This window comes from Bos grunniens, chromosome 19 (genome assembly GCF_055505025.1).
Source record: "Bos grunniens cultivar Pamir isolate PY7600 chromosome 19, Bosgru_T2T1.0, whole genome shotgun sequence".
Lineage (NCBI taxonomy): Eukaryota > Metazoa > Chordata > Mammalia > Artiodactyla > Bovidae > Bos > Bos grunniens.
The window spans coordinates 36,208,578-36,224,945 of NC_141183.1; the positions used below are offsets into that span (position 1 = coordinate 36,208,578).

General features: G+C 45.7%; 2 long non-coding RNA genes across 4 annotated transcripts in view; one reads left to right on the forward strand and one right to left on the reverse strand.

Moving 5' to 3' along the window:
- Positions 1 to 7,093, forward strand: part of LOC147352141 (uncharacterized) — a 44,390-nt gene extending 37,297 nt beyond the window's left edge. The window contains exons 3-5 of one of the 3 annotated variants that reach the window (XR_015147943.1): positions 4,532 to 4,605; positions 4,874 to 4,901; positions 5,428 to 5,615. This is a non-coding gene — a long non-coding RNA (uncharacterized LOC147352141). Of the gene's footprint in view, positions 1 to 4,531; positions 4,606 to 4,873; positions 4,902 to 5,427 lie in introns of all 3 variants that reach the window. The other 2 variants (XR_015147942.1, XR_015147944.1) reach the window with 2 other exon arrangements.
- LOC147352142 (uncharacterized) lies at positions 1,062 to 15,297 on the reverse strand. The gene is made up of 3 exons (XR_015147945.1): positions 15,206 to 15,297; positions 3,789 to 3,849; positions 1,062 to 1,181 (listed from the first exon to the last, which is right to left on the reverse strand). It is a non-coding gene; the product is annotated as an uncharacterized LOC147352142 (long non-coding RNA).
- Between the last annotated feature and the right edge of the window lie 1,071 nt (positions 15,298 to 16,368).

Below are 16,368 nucleotides of genomic sequence, written 5' to 3' on the forward strand. Positions count from 1 at the left end.
GAGAGTCAGACATGACTGAAGCGACTGAGCACATACAAGCACATATGTATGAATATATATAAATATACATGTGTGTATATATAAATATGTTGGGCTCCCCTGGTGGCTCAGACAATAAAGAATCTGCCTGCAATGCAGGAGACACTGGTTCGATCCCTGGGTTGGGAGAATGCCCTGGAGAAGGGAATGGCAACCCACTCCAGTATTCTTGCCTGGATAATTCCATGGACAGAGGAGCCTGATGGACTACTGTCCATGGAGTCACAAAGAATTTGGGCACAACTAAATGACTAACACACACACACACATGTATAATCAGTTCAGTTCAGTTTAGTCGTTCAGTCGTGTCCGACTCTTTGCAACCCCATGAATCGCAGCTCGCCAAGCCTCCCTGTTCATCACCAACTCCCAGAGTTCACTCAGACTCACGTCCATCGAGTCAGTGATGCCATCCAGCCATCTCATCCTCTGTCGTCCCCTTCTCCTCCTGCCCCCAATCCCTCCCAGCATCAGAGTCTTTTCCAATGAGTCAACTCTTCGCATGAGGTGGCCAAAGTACTGGAGTTTCAGCTTTAGCATCATTCCTTCCAAAGAAATCCCAGGGCTGATCTCCTTCAGAATGGACTGGTTGGATCTCCTTGCAGTCCAAGGGACTCTCAAGAGTCTTCTCCAACACCACAGTTCAAAAGCATCAATTCTTCGGCACTCAGCCTTCTTCACAGTCCAACTCTCACATCCATACATGACCACAGGAAAAACCATAGCCTTGACTAGACGAACCTTTGTTGCCAAAGTAATGTCTCTGCTTTTGAATATGCTATCTAGGTTGGTCATAACTTTCCTTCCAAGGAGTAAGCGTCTTTTAATTTCATGGCTGCAGTCACCATCTGCAGTGATTTTGGAGCCCAGAAAAATAAAGTCTGACACTGTTTCCATTGTTTCCCCATCTATTTGCCATGAAGTGATGGGACCGGATGCCATGATATTCGTTTTCTGAATGTTGAGCTTTAAGCCAACTTTTTCACTCTCCACTTTCACTTTCATCAAGAGGCTTTTTAGTTCCTCTTCACTTTCTGCCATAAGGGTGGTGTCATCTGCATATCTGAGGTTATTGATATTTCTCCCGGCAATCTTGATTCCAGCTTGTGCTTCTTCCAGCCCAGCATTTCTCATGATGTACTCTGCATATAAGTTAAATAAACAGGGTGACAATATACAGCCTTGACGAACTCCTTTTCCTATTTGGAAGCAGTCCGCTGTTCCATGTCCAGTTCTAACTGTTGCTTCCTGACCTGCATACAAATTTCTCAAGAGGCAGATCTACATAAATGTTTTACTATAGAAATATGAGCAGCACTCTGGCCTGAATGAGTTGAAAGTTAAATTATGAACAATTTCAGGAGCAGGGGCTATTATCTGCCAGTTCACTGCAGGATCCTCCATACCTAATGTAGCCTCCACCCACAGTGGGAGCCCAGGCCTCATGAGAAACCCCTAAGTAAGCCCTTCCTCACCTTGTGTTGGTGTGTTGCTGTCTAGGTGGAATACTTTTGGTTTATTTTTAAAATTTTTATTTATTTATTTGGCTGCACCAGGTTTTAGTTGTGGCACACAGGAACTCCAATTTTTGTTGTGGCATTCAAAATCTTTAGCTGTGGCATGTGGGATCTAGTTCCCTGGTCAGGGATCAAACCCCGCAGTGCGAGCGTGTAATCTTAGACACTGGACCATCAGGGACGTCCCCTAGGTAGAATATATTTGAACTTTATTTCATTTTGCGTTTTCACAGTTTCATGTTTCAGTTTGGACAAAACATTCCTTTCATATTTTATCTTCCTTGATTCTCCAAACCAGCCTAGGTGAGGGTTGTTATCTGCATGTTACAGAGAGAAAAAGAGGCTGAGACACTAGGGGCCCCACCCAAATTTGCACAGATGTCTACCAAGAGAATGAGTTGCAACCATTCTGCACAGTGAGGGCTGGCGTTTCCTGGGCCTCTCCTGGGGCCCGTTATCAGGCTTGGCACTGTATGTGTACAGTGTTATTTAATTTGATCCTCACAAAAAGCCTCTGTGGTGATGTCACAAGCCCCGTTTTATAGATGAAAGGAAACTAGACTCAGAAAAGGCAAATGAGTCCAAAGTCAACTAGTCAAGAGCTAGAACCAGGTCTCTGGTTTCTATCTGATGCTTTTTCTGCTGCACATGGCTCCTCCTTGAAGTTCCAGGGTAAGTTTTAGGGTACATCTGAGTCACTTACAGGGCTCCTTAAAGTGTCAATTGCTGGGACTCACCACCAGCATTTTTTTTTTTTTTTTTAATTTTTGGCTGCACCCTGTGACATGTGGGATCTTAGTTCCCTGACCAGGAATCGAACCCACACCTCCTGCAGTGGAAGGCAGGGTCTTAACCACTGGACTACCAGGAAGCCCCCACCTGCACCTCTGGTTCTGTTGATCCGGGAGGGGGGATTTGCATTTCTGATTACGCCTCCACTGCTGGTTGGGGACCTCACTCTAGGAAGGACTTTCTCAGCCTCTGGCCCCACCACTTCAGGGTCCTGCTCAGGTTCTGCTGGAGGAGTCCCCTGTCAGAGCCTGAGCCTGGAGTTGATGCGTGCCTCTCGGACGAGCAGGACATAAGGCCTCCACCTCACCCTTAAGTTCTTGTCTGTGGCGAGCTATTAGAGTTTTTAGCAATAAAAACCATTCCTGGTGTTTACAAGCCGGAAAGGAGTTTATCAGAAGGCCGTAGGGGGACTTCCTTGGAGGTCCAGTAGTGAAGACTCCGAGCTTCCAATGCTGGGGGTGCAGATTCGATCCCTGGTAGGTGAACTAAGATCCCACAAGCTGTGCAGTGCAGCAAAAATCAATCAGAAAGAAGGCCATAGGCTCCCAGAATCTCCAGGAAGGTTGGATAGCCAGGCTCAGGAAACAAACCTAGTTAAGGAGTCACAACATGGACAGGGACCAACGTTCACTGCGGATCTGGCCTGCTGAGGGCAGGCCCACCACAGGCCCTGCAGGACACAGATGCACAGCCAGGACTGCCAGCACCACTGGCCCTGGACGCTGGAGGCCCCTGCTGGCCCTGAGATGGATACGCTTCATGTGGCTTTGTTTCTCTAGCCTTCAAACCAAAATCTCAGGGGGCAGTGGTCCACCTGACTCAGCCTGGGTCATGTGTCACCCCCATCAGCTGCAAGGGATGCTGGGAAAGTGAACCTCTGGCCATAGGGTCTCTACTGAGGGTGGAAGGCTTTACCTCCTAGCAACGTGCCTATGGTAGGAAATTGCCCAGACAGGATGATCAGATTCTTGGCTTCCAAATGAGACCTAATGCCCATGCTGGTGGCAGCTTTGTCCTTAGCGTTTTGGTGGAGGTTAAGGCTTGTTTCTTTACATTTTGCTTATACTTAAGTCATGTTCACGCTCATTAGCTAACAATCACTGAGGTATCACTATCTGTTCACTGCTAACAAATAGTCATTGAGCCTTCATTTGGATGCAAGGAGCATTGAGAGCAATTTTCATTATACAACGAGGAAATTGTAGTTGGATATAAGAAATGTACTCTGTAGTCTGACTAGGCAGGATTCTGAAAAAGCATTTCAGGCTTCTCCCTGCAGTGGAGGAGCAGGCCCCATTTTTCAGGGAGCAGGAAGAATGCCTGATTGAAGCTTTCATTCACCTGACCTGTCAGTTCAGGAGCTGCTGTGCGTCCAGCTGTGCGGTGTGGGGACAGCAGATGACAAGAACAAAGATGTTGTGTGTTCATGGCCAAACTCACCTGCGTGACTGGTGCCAGAAACAGGATCACCCCAAGAGGCTAAGCAGCAACTAGTCTTGACCTAGAGTAGTCAAAATCATAAAGACAGAACAAGCACCTGGTGGATGTGAGTGCAATGCATTGAGATGGGGACCTCCAGGGAGGAACAAGTCTGAGACAGAGTTCCATCCCATCCTGCTAGGTCTGAAATACCCGTGAGATGCCCAAGCAGGGAAGCCTAGTGCTTGGGTATTTCAGGTTGGAGTCAGGCTGATGCTATAAATGATATTTAAAAAAATATATTTATTTATTTAAGCCGTGCTGGGTCTTCCTTGCTGCTCAGGCTTTTCTCTAGCTGTGGCAATCCAGGGCTACTCTCTAGCTGTGGTGCTCCGGCTTCTCACTGCAGTGGCTTCTCTTGCTGTGGGGCATGGGCTCTTGGTGTGTGGGCTTCAATAGTTGCGGCACATGGGCTGTCACTGTGGCTCCTGGGCTCTAGAGCATTGGCTCACTAGTTGTGGTGTACGAGCTTAAATGCTCCGAGGCATGTAAGATCTTCCCCGACCAGGGATCAAACCCTTGTCTCCTGCATTGGCAGGCAGATTCTTTACCACTGAGCCACCAGGGAAGCCCCTATAAATGATATTTTAAATGTAAATGTTATTTGGATCTGTGGGAGGAGACCACCCAGAGAGAGAGAAGTAGAGGCTGATTGGGAACTTCCCTGGCGGTCCAGTGGTTAAGACTCCACACTCCTAATGCAGGAGGCCAGGGTTCAATCCCCGTCATGGACTAAGATCCCGCTGAGGAACTCCAGAAGACCAGAAGAGGAGCCCAGGTAGGGCCGGAGGGGAAGACCGGGTGTCAGGGAGCAAGGAGGTTGTCAACTGTGTTGATTTAGCAACACAGAGGTTAGAACCGTTTGGGTGCAGTGGGGGAGGCAGAAACCAGACTGCAGTGGGTGAAGATGAGGTTTGATGCAAAGGGGTAGGGAGGAGAGGAGGGGGGGATGGTAGCTGAAGAGGGGCTCCAGGGCCAGTGGAGGGTGTTTTTTAGTTATTTTTGTTAAATATTTTAAATCTTTGCTTCTGTTTTATCTGGAAAAGGAATGCCTGCTCATAAAGAATTCATACGGTAAGGTACAGGGAACCCCTAGGATCTTTCATAAGAAAGAGATTCAATTTATGAAAGGCTGGCACTTGATGATGGTGACCCCCTCCCAGACTCTCCCGCATTGAAGCACAGCTCTGCGTCTGGGGCTGGTTGGGCAGTGTTTCTCTCATCTGGGAGACATGGGCATGCGCCTGCGCACTGAAAGGATGCACTGGAGGGGAATCCTGAGCCCTTGCCTGGGGCTTGGCCTGTGCCCTGTGCCGGGAAAGGACAGCACGGGGGCGGGGACCGGGGGAGGGGTGCACATCTCACAGCTGCTGCTTTTGCTCTGAGGCAGCTGGGAGTGAGAGCCGGGGCAGAGGATGGGGAGGAGAGAGGGGAAAGTCCAAACCGGCTCTCAGGTCACTGGCTTTCGTTCCCACAGCCTGTTCCCAGCACAGCAGCCTGATGGAGACTCTAACATGTTCACTGAGATTAGTTGTTTGTCATTTGCTTCATTTGCTATTATTTTCTCCCATTCTGAAGGCTGTCTTTTCACCTTGCTTAGGAGAAGGGGACGACAGAGGATGAGATGGCTGGATGGCATCACTGACTCGATGGACATGAGTCTCAGTGAACTTCGGGAGTTGGTGATGGACAGGGAGGCCTGGCGTGCTGCGATTCATCGGGTCGCAAAGAGTCAGACACGACTGAGTGACTGATCTGATCCGATCTGATAGTTTCTTTTGTTGTACAGAAGCTTTTAATTTTAATTAGATCCCATTTGTTTATTTTGCTTTTATTTCCAATATTCTGGGAGATGGGTCATAGAGTATCCTGCTGTGATTTATGTCGGGGAATTTTTTGCCTATGTTCTCCTCTAAGAGTTTTATGGTTTCTGGTCTTATGTTTAGATCTTTAATCGATTTTGAGTTTATGTTTGTGTATGGTGTTAGAAAGTGTTCTAGTTTCATTCTTTTACAAGTGGTTGACCAGATTTCCCAGCACCACTTGTTAAAGAGGTTGTCTTTTCTCCATTGTATATTCTTGCCTCCTTTGTCAAAGATAAGGTGTCCATAGGTGCGTGGGTTTATCTCTGGGCTTTCTATTTTGTTCCATTGATCTATATTTCTGTCTTTGTGCCAGTACCATATTGTCTTGATGACTGTGGCTTTGTAGTAATCTCAAAAATATACAAGCAACTCCTGCAGCTCAATTCCAGAAAAATAAACGACCCAATCAAAAAATGGGCCAAAGAACTAAATAGACATTTCTCCAAAGAAGACATACAGATGGCTAACAAACACATGAAAAGATGCTCAACATCACTCATTATCAGAAAAATGCAAATCAAAACCACAATGAGGAAAAAAAAAAAAAAACACAATGAGGTACCATTTCACGCCAGTCAGAATGGCTGCAATCCAAAAGTCTACAAGCAATAAATGCTGGAGAGGATGTGGAGAAAAGGGAACCCTCTTGCACTGTTGGTGGGAATGAAAACTAGTACAGCCACTATGGAGAACAGTGTGGAGATTCCTTAAAAAACTGGAAATAGATCTGCCATACGACCCAGCAATCCCACTGCTGGGCATACACAAGGAGGAAACCAGAATTGAAAGAGACACGTGTACCCCAATGTTCATCGTAGCACTGTTTATAATAGCCAGGACATGGAAGCAACCTAGATGTCCATCAGCAGATGAATGGATAAGAAAGCTATGGTACATATACACAATGGAGTATTACTCAGCCATTAAAAAGAATGCATTTGAATCAGTTCTAATGAGGTGGATGAAACTGGAGCCTATTATACAGAGTGAAGTAAGCCAGAAAGAGAAACACCAGTATAGTATACTAATGCATATATATGGAATTTAGAAAGATGGTAACGATAACCCTGTATGCAAGACAGCAAAAGAGACACAGATGTATAGAACAGTCTTTTGGACTCTGTGGGAGAGGGAATAGGGGGATGATTTGGGAGAATGTCATTAAAACATGTATAATACCATATAAGAAACGAATCGTCAGTCCAGGTTTGATGCAGGATACAGGAAGCTTGGGGCTGGTGTACTGGGATGACCCAGAGGGATGGTATGGGGAGGGAGGGTGGAAGGGGGTTCAGGATTGGAAACACGTGTACACCCATGGCAGATTCATGTTGATGTATGGCAAAACCAATACATATTGTAAAGTAAAAATAAATAAATAAATAATAAAATGTTCAGTGAGATGACATCAACCTCCACTTTAAACCCTGCAGTGACGACTCATGTCAGTCATCTCTTGCTTCCCTGCCCTATGTCAGCTGGCATGCCTGCCTCTCACCTTGGCTCCTGTCTCCTCCCTCCGGCCATATGCGTTCCCAGCAGTTCTATGGATGCCAGGCATGCTTCTGCCACAGATCCTTTGCGCTGGCTCTTTCCGCTACCAGACCAGCTTCCTCACCTTGGCACCATTGGCCGTCTGGCTAATTCTTTGTCGTGGGAGTTGTCCTGTGTGTATTGTGGGATGTTTACAGCCTCTCCCTCGGAGAAGCCAGCAGCACCCAAACATACACACAGTTGTGACGACAAAAATGTCTCCAGACGTTGGCAAAGTCTCCTGAGTAGGAGGGAGGAATCACCACAGACTGAGAACCCCTGGTCTAGAATGGGCTTTCCTAGATACCCACTTGGCTTCCTCCCTCCCCCGTCAAGTCTTTGTTCAAATCTCACCTGCTCAGTGACACTTACCCAGACCACCTCATTTAATCCTGCATCAGGCCCACCACCCCAAATTCCTGATCCCTGATCCTGTTCTTTTCCTTTTTGCCATAGCAATGGTTACTTTCTCACAGTCTACACGATTTACTGATTTCTCACATTTATTGTGTATTTTCTCCCACGACAGTACAAGCTCCCCAAGGGCAGGGGACCTCACAGTTTACTGATGTGTCTAGAACTGTGCCTGGGGACTTCTCTGGTTCAGTGGTTAAGACGCCACCCTCCCAATGCAGGGGCTGCTGGTTCAATTCCTGGTCAGGGAATGAAGATCCCACATGCTACATGGCCAAAAAAAAAAAATTATAGAACTGTGCTTTGCATGTAGCAAAATTAAATAAATATTTTTGAATGGCTTAATAAACTCGAGGACCTTAGACTGCTGCAGATGTTCGTGTGCATAAATGCACAGTAATTCTCCTCTCCTGAGGTCACATGCAGTCTTGTATTGTGAGGTGACTTCTCCATGTATGCGTGAGCAAGCCCCTCACTTCCCAGAGGGCCGAAACCATCTCAGCCTTGTCTAAGTGTCTCCCTCACTCAGCACAGTGGCAGGCACTGGTTTGCAGGATGAAATGTGAAGACTAGTTTGGGGCTGGGTTGAAGGAAGGGGAGCATCCATGATGGTTAGCAATGGGGGAGACAGTGAACAAAGACAAGTCACCCACGAGGAGGAGTCCTGGGAAGCACCCTGAGGCTGGGCAGCACCACACGGAGGAGGCTTCCAGACACACAGAGGGGAGGAGGGCCTGCAGGGAACCTGGATGTGGTCAGTAGGCCTCAGATGGTGGGATCCGAGCTTCTTCAGCACTCTACGCTCTGTCATTCTCCCAGGTGGGAGGGAAGCTCTGTACAATATTGAGCCAGGGCTGGGACATCTCCCTCATTACAATACCCTCCTTACTCATGCTCTTTCTCATTGCAAGGGAAGATGTAAGATATTCAAAAGACTACATGGGCACTTCCTTGGCGGTCCAGTGATTAGGACTCTATACTTTCACTGCAAGGGGCTTGGAATTGGTCCCCAGTCAGGGAACTAAGATCCCACTTGCCTTGTGGCACAACCAAAAAGGAAATAAAAATAAAAAAATATAAAGTGACTACAACCAGTGGGGGTGGGTGAGACTACATGAAAATCAGTAAGAGAATGTATTAAAAGCAGGGAAAGGATAGTTTCAGGGTGAGAAGTTAGCCGTAAAGAAATATGAGTAGACTTTCTGGGTGATAGAAATGTGCTTTTTCTTGATTTGGGCGTTGGTACATGGGTGTCAACATTTGAGTTGTCAAAACTCATCCAGTTGTATGTGTAAGATGTGTGCATTTTCACTAGATATAATTTTACCTCAATAAAGCAAAGAAGGGGAAAGAGGAATGAAATGGCAAGGTGGGGCCATAACACACCAGGAACAAGGACAAAGTGGGGACCACGATGTCCTAAATGCTTTGCACTGGGGGAGTGGAACACAAGTGTGCTCCAGACATTCCCCGCAGCTGATGAAGGAAGGATGACTCGCTCAATAACATGGTTCTGAGAGTCTCTGAGATTAATAACCAACCAACTGCTCAGGAAACTTCTGCTCTTGGTCTTAGGATCAATCCATGGAGACATTTCTCCTGAGATCCTCCTAGCAGGTTGGTAAAGAACTGATCTCCTGGTCAGACTCCCAAGGCAATAGGAATAAAAACAAAAATAAACGAATGGATCCTAATTAAACTTACAAGCTTTTGCACAGTAAGGGAAATCATAAGCAGAACAAAAAGACAGCCTACAGAATGGGAAAAATATTTGCATGATGAGACTGACAAGAGCATAATCTCCAAAATAAATAAACAGCTCATACAATTCAACAACAAAAAAACAAACAACTCTATTCACAAATGTGTAGAAGATCTAAAAAGACAGTTCTCCAAGAAGACAGATGGCTACAGGCACATGAAAAGATGCTCAACATTCCTGATTTTTTAAGAAATATGATTGAAACTAAAATGAGGTACAACACCAATTAGAATGGCCATCATTAAAAAGTCTATAAATAACAAAATACTGGAGAGGATGTGGCGAAAAGGGAACCCTCCTACGCTGTTGTGGAAAACAGTATGGAGGGTCCTCAGAAAACTAATAATAGAAGCATCAGATGATCCCACAAGCTCACTCCTGGGCACATATCTGGACAAAGCTACAATTCAAAAAGATACATGTACCCCTATGTTCCTAGCAGTAGTATTCACAATAGCCAAGACAAGGAAACAGCCTAAATGTCTACTGACAGATGAATGGATAAAGAAGATACAGTACATATACACAATGGAATACAACTCAGCCCTCAAAAAGAATGAAAGAATGCCATGTGCTGCAACATGGATGCAACCAGAGATGGTCATACTAAGTAAAACAAGTCATAAAGAGAAAGACAAAGACCATATGATATCACCTACATGTGGAGTCTAAAACATGACACAATATGACAGAAACGAGCCTGTCAATGAAACAGAAACAGAATCACAGACACGGAGAACAGGCTGGTGGTGGCCACAGCAGATGGGGCTTGGGGATGGATGGTGTGGGAGGGGAGGGTTTGCAAATGGGGACTATTATATATAGAACGGATAAACAACAAAGTCCTACTGTATAGCACAGGGAACCATGTTCAATATCCTATGATAAATCATAATGAAAAGAATATAAAAAAGAATATATACATATATATATATATATATATGACTGACTCACTTTGCTGTACAGCAGTAATTAACACAACATTGTAAGTCAACTATACTTCAATTTAAATTAAAAAAAAAAATTTAAGTAGAAATAAAAAATGGAACTGACCTCCTCATGAAGCTTTGAGAGCAAGAATCATGGGTAGTTCTTAAAAAGCCCTCCATGTGGCCTGCAGCACAGTCTGGTAGATGCAGCCTGGATGTCAGTGATGAGCCCTGACCTCTCGCTGACTCTCTGCCTCTGGGTTTGGCCCGGGCTGTCTAGGAGAACAAGAGGTGTGCGAGGAATTCTGCCTCTTGGATTCTGTCTCTTGCAGACCTTGGAGCCTGATAAGTGGCAGTGAGGTGGCGACAGGGTCACCAGGAAACCCCCGTGGTCAGTGGAGCACAGACTCTGCTTTCTACAGACACGGAGGAGGAGTCAGGTTCACAGACTCCGGGGAGAGCTGAGGAGCATGACAAGGACTCAGGCCTGGGCGCAAGAGCCTCCACCCAGGACCCAAACCTGTCCCGGAGCACGAACGGTCAGCTGACTAACCACCCACAATGCCTGGGACTGAGGTGTTCCTTGGGACCCCGGACTTCCAGCGCCAGGGAAATAGAGATGATCTGGTCACCCTAGAAAGGCAAAACCAGCACCACAAAGAAAACCTTCCCTCAAAAGGGCAGCAGCTGGGAATTCCCTGGCGGTCCAGTGGTTAGGACTCTAAATTTTCACTGCCAAGGGTGCAGGTTCCACCCCGGTTGGGGAACCAAGATCCTGCGCAAAAAAAAAGAGAAAAAAAAAAAAAAAAAAAGAGCTGAGGATATCCTATAGGGATCCAGGTACAGGGCACTCAAATGCTACAGTGACTTCAGAGGGTTTGAGTCTACAGAGTCAGACATGGAGCAGGAGGGAGGTAAATAATTACACACAGAGGGTTGTGAACCGGGATTGGAGATGACATTACAAAAGCCTTAACTAATTGGGTGCAGAGGGAGGCAGGATGGTCGGGAAGGCACCACTGAGGAAGATGTTTGATTTGACTTGTTAAAAATGAGTCAGGCAGCTCCTCTGGTGGCTCGTGGTAAAGAATCCATCTGCCAATGCAGGAGACACAGTCTCGATCCCTGCTCTGAGGAGATCCCATGTGCCGCGGAGCAACTGAGCTGTGAGCCATAACTATTGAGCCAGTGCTCTAGAGCCTGCAAAATACAACTATTGAGCCCAAGTGCCACAACTACTGGAGAAGGCCATGGCACCCCACTCCAGTACTCTTTTACCTGGAAAATCCCATGGACGGAGGAGCCTGGCAGGCTTCAATCCACAGGGTCGCTAAGAGTCCAACACGACTGAGCGACTTCACTTTCAGTTTTCACTTTCGTGCATTGGAGAAGGAAATGGCAACCCACTCCAGTGTTCTTGCCTGGAGAATCCCAGGGACGGGGGAGCCTGGTGGGCTGCCATCTCCGGGGTCCCACAGAGTCGGACACGACTGAAGCGACTTAGCAGCAGCAGCAGCAGCAGCTGCAACTACTGAAGCCCACTGGTTCTATAGCCCACGCTGGGCAACAAGAGAAATGACTGCAACGAGAGGCCCTGGCACCACAGCTAGAGAGCAGCCCTCGCTCTCTGCAACTAGAGAAAGCCCGAGCAGCAACGAAGCCCCAGCACAGGCAAAAGTAAAAAGAAAGAAAGAAAATACATTTTAACAAGAGCAACCACAAAAAAATGAGTAAGAATTAGCAAGGTGTAAATCCCTACATTTATGCCCAACCAGTTTTTTTTTTTTTTTTTCAGTGTTACAGCTCCATTTTATTTAGAAGATAGCAGGAGAATCCAAGACTCAAAGAGAAGAGAGTGGAGGAGTGCGTGAGGAGGGACGGGGGGGAGAGGGGGAGAGAGAGAGAGAGAGAGAGCGCCCACGCGGGAGAGAGAGTCCCCTCCCAACCAGTTTGTAATAAGGATGCCTAGTCAATTGTGTTTTCAACAAATACTGCTAAGACAGCTGGAGTATCACATGTAAAAGAATGAAGTTGGTGACCTAAATGGGAAGAAAACCCAAAAAAGAGGATTGTATGTATATGTATCGCTGATTCACAGCAGAAACTAACACAACATGGCAAAGCAACTATACTCCAACTTTAAAAAAATGAGGTTAGATCCCTACTTCACACTATCCACAAAAGTTAATCCCAAATAGACCATAGACCTAAATGTAAGAGCTAAAACTATAACACTCTTAGAAGAAAAAATAGGCCTATGTCTTTGTGACCTTGAATTAGGCAACGATTTCTGAGATATGAAACCAAAAGGAAAAAAGTTAAAGAAAAACTAATTCGATAAATTGGACTTCATCAAATTTAAATACTTTTTAGCTTGAAAGAATACCATGAAAAAAGTGAAAAGACAACCCATTATTTGCAAATCATGGCTCTGAGACTGTATCCAGAAGAAAGAGCTCTTACAACCCAATCATAAAAAGACAAACAACTGAATTTAAAGATGGGCAAAGGGTTTAAACAGACATTTCTCTAAAGAAGATGTACAAATGACCAGTAAGTATTGCTCCTCAAAATGTTGAAACACAAGAGTTTCACATAGTCCATTCTCAGGTATATATCCCAGAAAATAAAAAACATGTTCACACAAAAATCTGTCCACGAATGTTCACAGCAGCATTATTCCTTATAGCCCCCAAGTGAAAACAACGGAAATGTCCATAAACTAATGAACTGATACATAAAATGTGGTACGGTTCTACAATGGAATATTAGTCTACCAGAAAAAGTAATGAAGTACTGATACATGTTACCATATGGATGAGCCTTGAAAACATTATGCTACATGAAAGAAGCTAACCACCACATAGTGTATGATTCAATTTATATGAAATTTCAAGAATAGGCAAATCTCCAGAGACTCAAAGCAGTGGTTGGGTAAGGTGAGGTGGAGGAGGGAATGGGAGCAATTGATAATGGGGTTTCTTTTTGAAGTGATGAGATGTTTTGAAATTAGATAGTGGTGAGGGCTTCCGAGGTGGTTCAGTGGTAAAGAATCTGCCTACCAACGCAGGAGATGCAAGAGACACGAGTCGCATTCCTGGGTTGGGAAGATCCCCTGGAGTAGGAAATGGCAACCCACTCCAGTATTCTTGCCTGCAGAATCCCCATGGACAGAGAAGCAAGGCGGGCTACAGTCCACGGGGTTGCAAACAGTTGGACACAACTGAGCACAACAAAACAGAGAGGATTGCACAACTTTGTGAATATCCTAAAAACCTCTGAATTTTACAGTCTAAAAGGGTGAGTTTTGTTATATATGAATTATATCTCAATAAAGCTGTCATTTAAAAGAGAGAGAGACTTCCAGTTTCCTGTCTGGCATGTAAGGAGCTTGGAAGTTGTCACTCCATCCTAAAGAGTAGAAAGCTGAACAAAATGAATCAACACCTTTTTTTTAGATCCATTAGAGAATTGGGGTCAGAGCATAAACCTCTGCCTGCCCACCCTCCCAGTTGGAGAGATAGACAGGAGCATACAAAGAATTACAACTTAACCAGAGCAGAAACATGTGAACAGACGCCTCCACTAGAACCCCATTAGGGTCGGAATATCAAAACACTGCAGGGGGCGCGAGTGCAATCCTTGTACAGAAACTAAGATTCTACATGCTGAAAAATGCAGCCAAAATTTTAAAGAAAGACAAACAAAACACCCCCGGCCATTGAATTACTGGAGGCTCAGTGTGGACAAACCTAAGGGTTTAAAACTCCAGGGGGCCCAGGCTTAGATGGAGTGGCCCTTTCTTTGTGAGTTTTACCTCCAGGAACTCCACCAGATTCTTAAAGTGAAGATCAGAGAAAAATCTGCTTCTGTCAGGAGGAGAGGAAAAGCAGCCATTTTGAGACACCCTCAGAATATTCTGTTCTTCTTAATGAGATCTGCCCTCAAGAGAAGCTATTTTACCAGAGCCTAACCCACCTGGGAGAAAGGAAATACCCAATCCTAGCGCTCTCTAACTGTAGAAGGCAATGGCACCCCACTCCAGTACTCTTGCCTGGAAAATCCCATGGATGGAGGGCCTGGTGGGCTGTAGTCCATGGGGTCGCTAAGAGTCAGACATGACTGAGGGACTTCACTTTCACTTTTCACTTTCATGCATTGGAGAAGGAAATGGCAACCCACTCCAGTGTTCTTGCCTGGAGAATCCCAGGGACGGGGGAGCCTGGTGGGCTGTCGTCTATGGGGTTGCACAGAGTCAGACGTGACTGAAGCGACTTAGCAGCAGCAGCGCTCTCTAACAATCCCATCCCCCAAACTGGAGAAACACCTGTGAAGTTTGTCGCCCAGGGCATTGGCTCACTAAAATAGTGAGACCTACTCATAGGCTGTAGAATGCTTCTCTTCCCCTACCCACAGACTTCAAGGCAACATCACTGAAGCCTTGTTTATAGCAATTCCTTTTACCCAGTGCATCTTATCTGGCTTTCAGCAACAATTTACAAGGCATACTAAAAGTTAAAACAGTTTGAAGAGACAGAGCAAGCATGGAAACCAGAGTCAGATGAGTTTAAAACTATGGTGGGGAACTTCCCTGGTGATCTAGTGGTAAAGCATCTGCCTGCCAATGCGGGGGACATGGGTTCAATCACTGGTCCAGGAACTAAGATCCTACATGCCCTGGGGAAACTAAGCCCATGCACCACAATTACTGCTGTTGCTCTGCAACAAGAGAAGCCACTGCAATGAGAAGCCCACACATCACAACTAGAGGGTAGCCCTTCATTCACCACAACTAGAGAAAAGCCCTCATGCAGCCACAAACCAGCACAGGCAAAAATAAATAATACAATTAAGAAAAGAAAAAGAAGAACTCACTTCACAGTTCCAGGACTGGGGCGAGGTTCTCCAGGAGGCTGTGTGTGCTCTGAATCAGCATTAGATATATGGTGCTGATTCTCTGATAGCCAGGATTCATGGGTCCAGGAATCAAGGGAGTGGCACCCTATTTCCCCTAATGACTCATCAGCAAGATTTTTGCTTCCTGTTTCTGTGACTTTATGCTCTGCTGACCTAGAGGCCTTCTTCCAGAGGGAAGGATGCTTCCACCAGGAGACACAATAAAGATTTCATTGCACTTGACGTTAAGACTGCCACCCAGCCACTTTGGGCATCTCATGACTCAACAGGCAAAGAAGGGAGTTATGATGTTGGCTGGCTAGAGTGATAGATCCTGACTGCCAAGCAGAAATTGGACTACTATCGACAGTGGAGGTAAGGAAGAGTGTGTGTGGGCATCTCTTAGTATCACCATGTCCTGCAATTAAAGTCAATGGAAAATGACAACAATCCAATGGAGGAAGGATTAGTAATGGTCTAAAACCCTTCAAGAATGAGGGTTTGGGGACTTCTCTGGTGGTCCAGTGGTTAAGACTCAGAGCTTTCACTGCCAGATTCAATCCCTAGTCAGGCAACTAAGATCTCATAAGCTGTGTGGTGTGGCAAAATAAATAAATATGATAGATAAATTAAAATATTCAAAAATGAAGGTTTGGGTCATCCCACCAAGTAAAGAATCACAACCACCTGAGGTGCTTGCTGAAGGTAGACATTACAGAATGGTTAGAAGAAGGTAGTTATAAATGCCAGCTATGAACACTGAGCGACTTCGCATGAACACATGGCTAGTTATAGCTATAACTGTTGTGAATATTTTTTGATGAATATGTGTTTGTATGTGTATCTGTTTTCTTTCCTCTCTTATTGCCTTATCATGTAACTGAAGATGTATTGACTTTACATCATAGCTTTTAAGTGACAAGTGAAAGTCGCTCAGTCGTGTCCAACTCTTTGCATCCCCATGGACTATACAGTCCATGGAATTCTCCAGGCCAGAATACTGGAGTGGGTAGCCTTTCCAGGGCATCTTCCCAAACCAGGGATCGAACCCAGGTCTCCCACATTGCAGGTGGATTCTTTACCAGCTGAGCCATAAGGGAAGCCCAAGAATACTGGAGAGGGTAGCCTATCCCTTCTCCAGC